We start from the raw sequence: 6000 nt of genomic DNA on the forward strand, positions 1-6000 counted from the left end.
CGGAATTTTTTTTTACAATGGAAGGGATGGAGGAGGCGACAAGCACGCTGTAGAGACTGATGCTGGCAAAAGCAGTGAGGTGGGAGAGGAACAATTGGGAGGACGAAAAAGAGTGAGGAGATTCTCGGATGAGGCAAGTGACTCCCTCCTGCAAGAGGCCGAGTCACGCTGGGGTCAATTGACCCAGGGTGGGCGTGGGAAGCCCACCCAAAGGTGTACCAGAGGATATGGGCTAACATAGCCGAGGTGGTCTCGTCGTCGACCAACGAGGTGCATGAGGGCAACCAGTCCTGCAAGTGCTGGAACGATCTTGTCAGATCCGCCAGAGTAAGTATTACATTTATTTTTATGTACTTATATATTTATATAATTTGAATTGTAAGTGTAATGGGTGATTAAAATCAGATGTGATGTCTTGCACATATACCGGGAATGTTTTACTCAAAGTTCACGGTGTACGTCTTTAGGTAAAGAATGATAATTTTCATAATAATCATGATTTCACATGTTGTATCAGTTTCTGTGACAGTATCTAGCAATGATCTCACGCAATGATCTCATGCCATGTCGTGCTGGTGTTACCTTTTACAGAAGAAGCTTTTGAAGAATAGGGCCGAGCAGAGGCGAACGGGTGATGGGCCACCAGTCATCATCGACCTCACCGACATTGAGGAGCAGGTGCTGGCACTAGTGGGGCGCCACCCCCGTTGGCCATGCAAGCAGCAGCAGAACCTGATGTGATGCCATGTGAGTAAAGTATATACCATTGCGTGATGTAAAGTCAATAGATGCCACACCCACTCATATCCGACCAATAATATATGATAGATGAATGATAAAAGTGTTCTCTAAATAATGATGACCTCATGAGAATCATTGCAATGCAGAATTTGATGATGGTCATGAAATGTGATGTCTGTGATGGTTTTGATAGCGGTGGTGCTTTTGTCATGCATATTCTGTGTGTAGCGTTGGAATCACCTTGTGACCCTTGCAACCCCTTCTCCTCTAATAACCTCATTTATGTTTTGCAGCTCAGCCAGCAGCACGGCCCCAGGCAAGACCACCGAGCCCAGAAGGTGGGGGCGCGGGGCTGGACTCGCCGGGCAATCCTCCACCTGAGGATGCTGAGGAGCCCCGATTCTCACCCGTGGATCTGCTGGGTCTCTTCTCCACGGATGAGAGTGCCAACTTTGAGGAGCCTGCATCGCCAAGCTCCATAATACAGTCCACACCAAAGACATCTAGTGCTCCTGCAGCCATTCCCACCTCCACCGTGGAGGTACTGGGCCCAAGCACCTTGCCACAGGGCATCCGAGGTGTCCCCAGGATGGCGCTGACCAAGCGGAGGTTGGTACGACGTTGCAAGTCTGCTCCACGAGCGGCAGATCTGAGTGGGGACATGGTAGACTTGTCCAGGAGGAGTGTTGACATAGGTCAGCAGAACCTACAGACAATGGAGAGCATAGAGCATATCCCAACAGCATGTCCGCCACCATGATGGAGTACGTGCCGTGGATGGAGGTGATAGCCAGGAACGCTGGTGGCAGAGGCCTCCCAGTGGTCCCGGAGCACGGCACTGCACCCCAAGGTGCCGCACCCCCATTGCCAACGACACATGAGAGCCAGGAGGAAGATCTTGCTTCTGGCTCGGAGCATATTCCCACCTCGGGACCGTCCTCTCCCGTATCTGTCCAACCAGTGGTTCTGCCATTATCCCCCAAATGATGCAGTGCCTGAGGAGCTCCTCAGCTAGGCGACTTGGAGTCAGGAGGGGAAGGGATAGAGGTGGGGAGAAGAAGCGGGGGAGGAAGGAAAGTGAGGTGCATGGCCGCAGGTGTTTTCTTGGTCATATTTTTATGTTGTTGGTGCTATTTTGTTGGGAGATTTGGAGGACAGGGGGAGTGGGCTACCTTGTTTTGCATTTGTGATCTGTGTTGTTGGAAATGTTGACCATTTGATTCATCTAAACACTATAAATTTGTTGTGGGGTGGGGTGTGGGTGTTTTTTACAGTTGTAATTATGATTTCATACAAAAATTCTCATTAAGTGTTTTTTATTTAACATAACCTTGTTGCGCATTTTCTCAGATAGCTGCACTGTTACACACTGGTGATTCCTTAACATGAAACGGGATAATTAAACTTAACATGAATCAACTTAAACTTTAACTGTCACCAAAGTGATGCACACCATTGATGTATCTGCAGCTTTGTAAATACCAACAATGTTATTTCAAGCAAAGCGCTCATTTATGAGCTGCTGACATAAGAGTCTTGCAGCTATGTAGCCACCACGGGCCCTTTCCTGTGGTCTAGAGGAGGGCAGGGGCATGGTTTCAGCGCCAGCCTGATTGTCTGGCCCGAGGCCAATATTCACCTCCTCGTCCTCCTCTTCCTCTCTCTCCTGAGGTGGACCGGCAGTCCCTTCTGGCAATTCTTGACCTCTCCTGATAGCCAAGTTGTGCAGCATGGAGCACACCACCATGAATTGAGCTACCTGCTCAGAATGGTATTGTAGCGCGCCTCCTGAGTAGTCCAGGCATCTAAAGCGCTGCTTAAGCACTCCAATGGTTTTCTCAATGATATTGCGTGTGGCTCTGTGGCTCTCATGTATCGTTTCTCGGCTTCTGTGTGGGTGTTACACAGGGGGGTCATCAGCAAGGTAGCAAGGCCATATCCTTTGTCACCAAGTATCCAGCATTGACCTTGTGGCTGACTGGTAAACATATCAGATATAGCGCTCTCAAACAGGATGTGAACATCATGGATGCTGCCCAGAAATTTTGCATTCACTGCCATAATAATTTGCTGGTGGTCGACAGCAAGTTGCACATTCAGGGAGTGGAATCCCTTTCGGTTCCGAAAAACCTCTGCATCCTGAAAAAGTGCCCGCATGGTGATGTGCATACAGTCTATTGCTTCCTGCACCTTGGGGAAGTTAGCAATTCGGTAGAATCCTACAGACCTCTCAGTCTGAGCCTCCCTGGTCATAGGGAAACTGATAAAGTCCATTCTGCGTGCGTAAGGGGCTTCAGTGACCTGTCGAATGCAGCAATGTGTGGCATGCTGAGATATAGCGCAAATGTCGCCAGCTGAGGCCTGAAAGAAACCCGATGCGTAGAAGCAAAGTGCCGCGGTGACCTTGACCTTGACGGACAGTACGGTCCTGATGGTGCTGGCAGGCTGTACATCTCCCCTGATGAGCTGGTATATCTCACTGATACCCTCTTTGTGGAAGCGCAGTCTCCTAAGTCACATGTTGCCGGACAAGTTCAGGAAGATCGCTTCTCCCTGTAAGTGCATGGGGTGTAAGGTCTCGTCCTCCTCAGCAGTCTGGCACATCTTAGATTGGGCACATAATGCTGTTGAATATACCTTCTACCAGCTCGAGTCTGCAGCATGTACGTGGTCATCAAGACAGGCTGAGAAATGACAGGCCGCATTCCAATTAACTATCAGTATTATAACTATTGTTCACAAACAATTATTTTTTCCACGAAGACACCTAAAGTAAATTCCAATTGTCTACAGTATGATAAGATGTTTGTTCAGATGTTCAAATAACTTTAAAAGAACTCCACAGTACATCAAAACGTCCCAGAAGTTGAAGCTCCTTTTAAATGAAGCGACCTGCGATTTACAAAATGGCGTCCATACATCTGATTAGTTCAGGTGAGAGCGACTTTTTCTCAGCGGTTTTTCAGCGATAAATATTTTTGGCGATATGTGTGCGAGGTGTCGAAAGTAACGCTCAGCGATATTTTGGGCTTTACTTTCGGCAATTCTGATCTTTACGACAAAAAAAAGTGGACGGGCAGTATTATTATTTCTCGGTGTTAATTACTTGCTGAAAGTAACGCTGAGCAATAAGTGGGCGTCATTTTCCATTTTGTGCCAAAATGGGCGCTATCTGTGCGTTATACTTCATCTCAGCGTTAAAATGAACGTTAAGTGGGCGGTATTGATGCAGAAAAAGTGGAAAGTCTAGCCCTATGTCCCCTAGTTTTAGTTTCCCCAATGAGTGGAAATATCCTCTCTGCATCCACCTTGTCGAGCCCCCTCATTATCTTACAAGTTTCAATAAGATCACCTCTCATTCTTCGGAACTCCAATGTGTATAGTCCCAACCTACTCAACCTATCCTCATAGGTCAACCCCGTTATCTCTGGAATCAACTTAGTGAACCTTCTCTGAACAGCCTCCAATGCCAGTATATCCTTCCTTAAATACTGAGACCAAAAATGTACGCAGTACTCCAGTGTGGCCTCACGAATACTCTGCACAGTTGTAGCAGGACTTCTCTGTTTTTATACTCTATCTCCCTTGCAACAAAGGCCAAAATTCCATTTGCCTTCCTGATTACTTCCTGATACTAACTTTTTGTGTTTCATGCACAAGGACCCCCAGGTCTCTCTGTACTGCAGCACTTTGCAATTTTTCTCGATTTAAATTAGAATTTGCTTTTATATTATTTCTGCCAAAGTGGATAACCTCACATTTTCCCACATTATACTCCATCTGCAAAATTTTTGCCCACTCACTGAGCCTGTCTATATCCCGTTGCAGATTTTTTATGTCATCCCCACAATTTGCTTTCCCACCCATCTTTGTATCATCAGCAAACTTGGCTACATTACACTCGGTCCCTTCATCCAAGTCATTAATATAGATTGTAAATAGTTGAGGACCCAGCACCGATCCCTGCGGCACCCCACTAGTTACTGTTTGCCAACCGGAAAATTACCCGTTTATCCCGACTCTCTGTTTTCCGTTAGTTAGCCAATCCTCTATCCATGCTAATATATTACCCCCGACTCTGTGAGCTATTATCTTGTGCAGTAACCTCTTATGTGGCATCTTAGTGAATGCCTTCTGGAAATCCAAATACACCACATCCACTAGTTCCCCCTTATCCACCCTGCTCGTTACATCCTCAAAGCACTCCATCAAATTTGTCAAACGTGATTTCCCTTTCATAAAACCATGCTGACTCTGCTTGATTGAATCATGCTTTTCCAAATGTCCTGCTACTGCTTCCTTAATAATGGATAAAAAAACATAATAATTTCTAAAATGGCGGCCATTCGCCATAAAATCGGATGGCCATTCCGTACCACCGCGTGGCTGCTGCTTTCCGGTATAAGCTGGCCTTAACGAAATGGGCAATTTCGGCCCTTAGAGGACTAGCCAGAATCGGAGAGGGTAAAAGTTTTTCTGGGAACAAATGCATCAAAGGTAGAGGTGATGGAATGGTTGAGCAGAAGTATATGATGAATGGAGGGCCACAAGCTAGCCTGTTGGCACTTTGGAAGGGAAGTTGTAATCCATTTGGGGAGAGATTTTTCCAGGGACAGACACAGAAGGAAGTGGGGTTGGAAGGAGGTAGCATGATATTTGTGGTGAGGGATAAATTATTCATACTGAGCATCTACTCTCAGGGCGGAGTTGTCAATGACATTACAATGTTGCCACCATCATAGAAACATAGAAACATAGAAAATAGGTGCAGGAGTATGCCATTCGGCCCTTCGAGCCTGCACCACCATTCAATAAGATCATGGCTGATCATTCACCTCAGTACCCCTTTCCTGCTTTCTCTCCATACCCCTTGATCCCTTTAGCCATAAGGGCCATATCCAATGAACTGGCATCAACAACTCTCTGCGGGAGGGAATTCCACAGATTAACAACTCTCTGAGTGAAGAAGTTTCTCCTCATCTCAGTCCTAAATGGCTTACCCCTTATCCTTAGACTGTGTCCCCTGGTTCTGGACTTCCCCAACATCGGGAATATTTTTCCTGTATCTAACCTGTCCAGTCCCATCAGAATTTTATATGTTTCTATGAGATCCCCTCTCATCCTTCTAAACTCCAGTGAATACAGGCCCAGTCAATCCAGTCTCTCCTCATATGTCAGTCCTGCCATCCCGGGAATCAGTCTGGTGAACCTTCGCTGCACTCCCTCAATAGCAAGAATGTCCTTCCTCAGATTAGGAGA

Source organism: Pristiophorus japonicus, chromosome 12, assembly GCF_044704955.1.
Source record: "Pristiophorus japonicus isolate sPriJap1 chromosome 12, sPriJap1.hap1, whole genome shotgun sequence".
Lineage (NCBI taxonomy): Eukaryota > Metazoa > Chordata > Chondrichthyes > Pristiophoridae > Pristiophorus > Pristiophorus japonicus.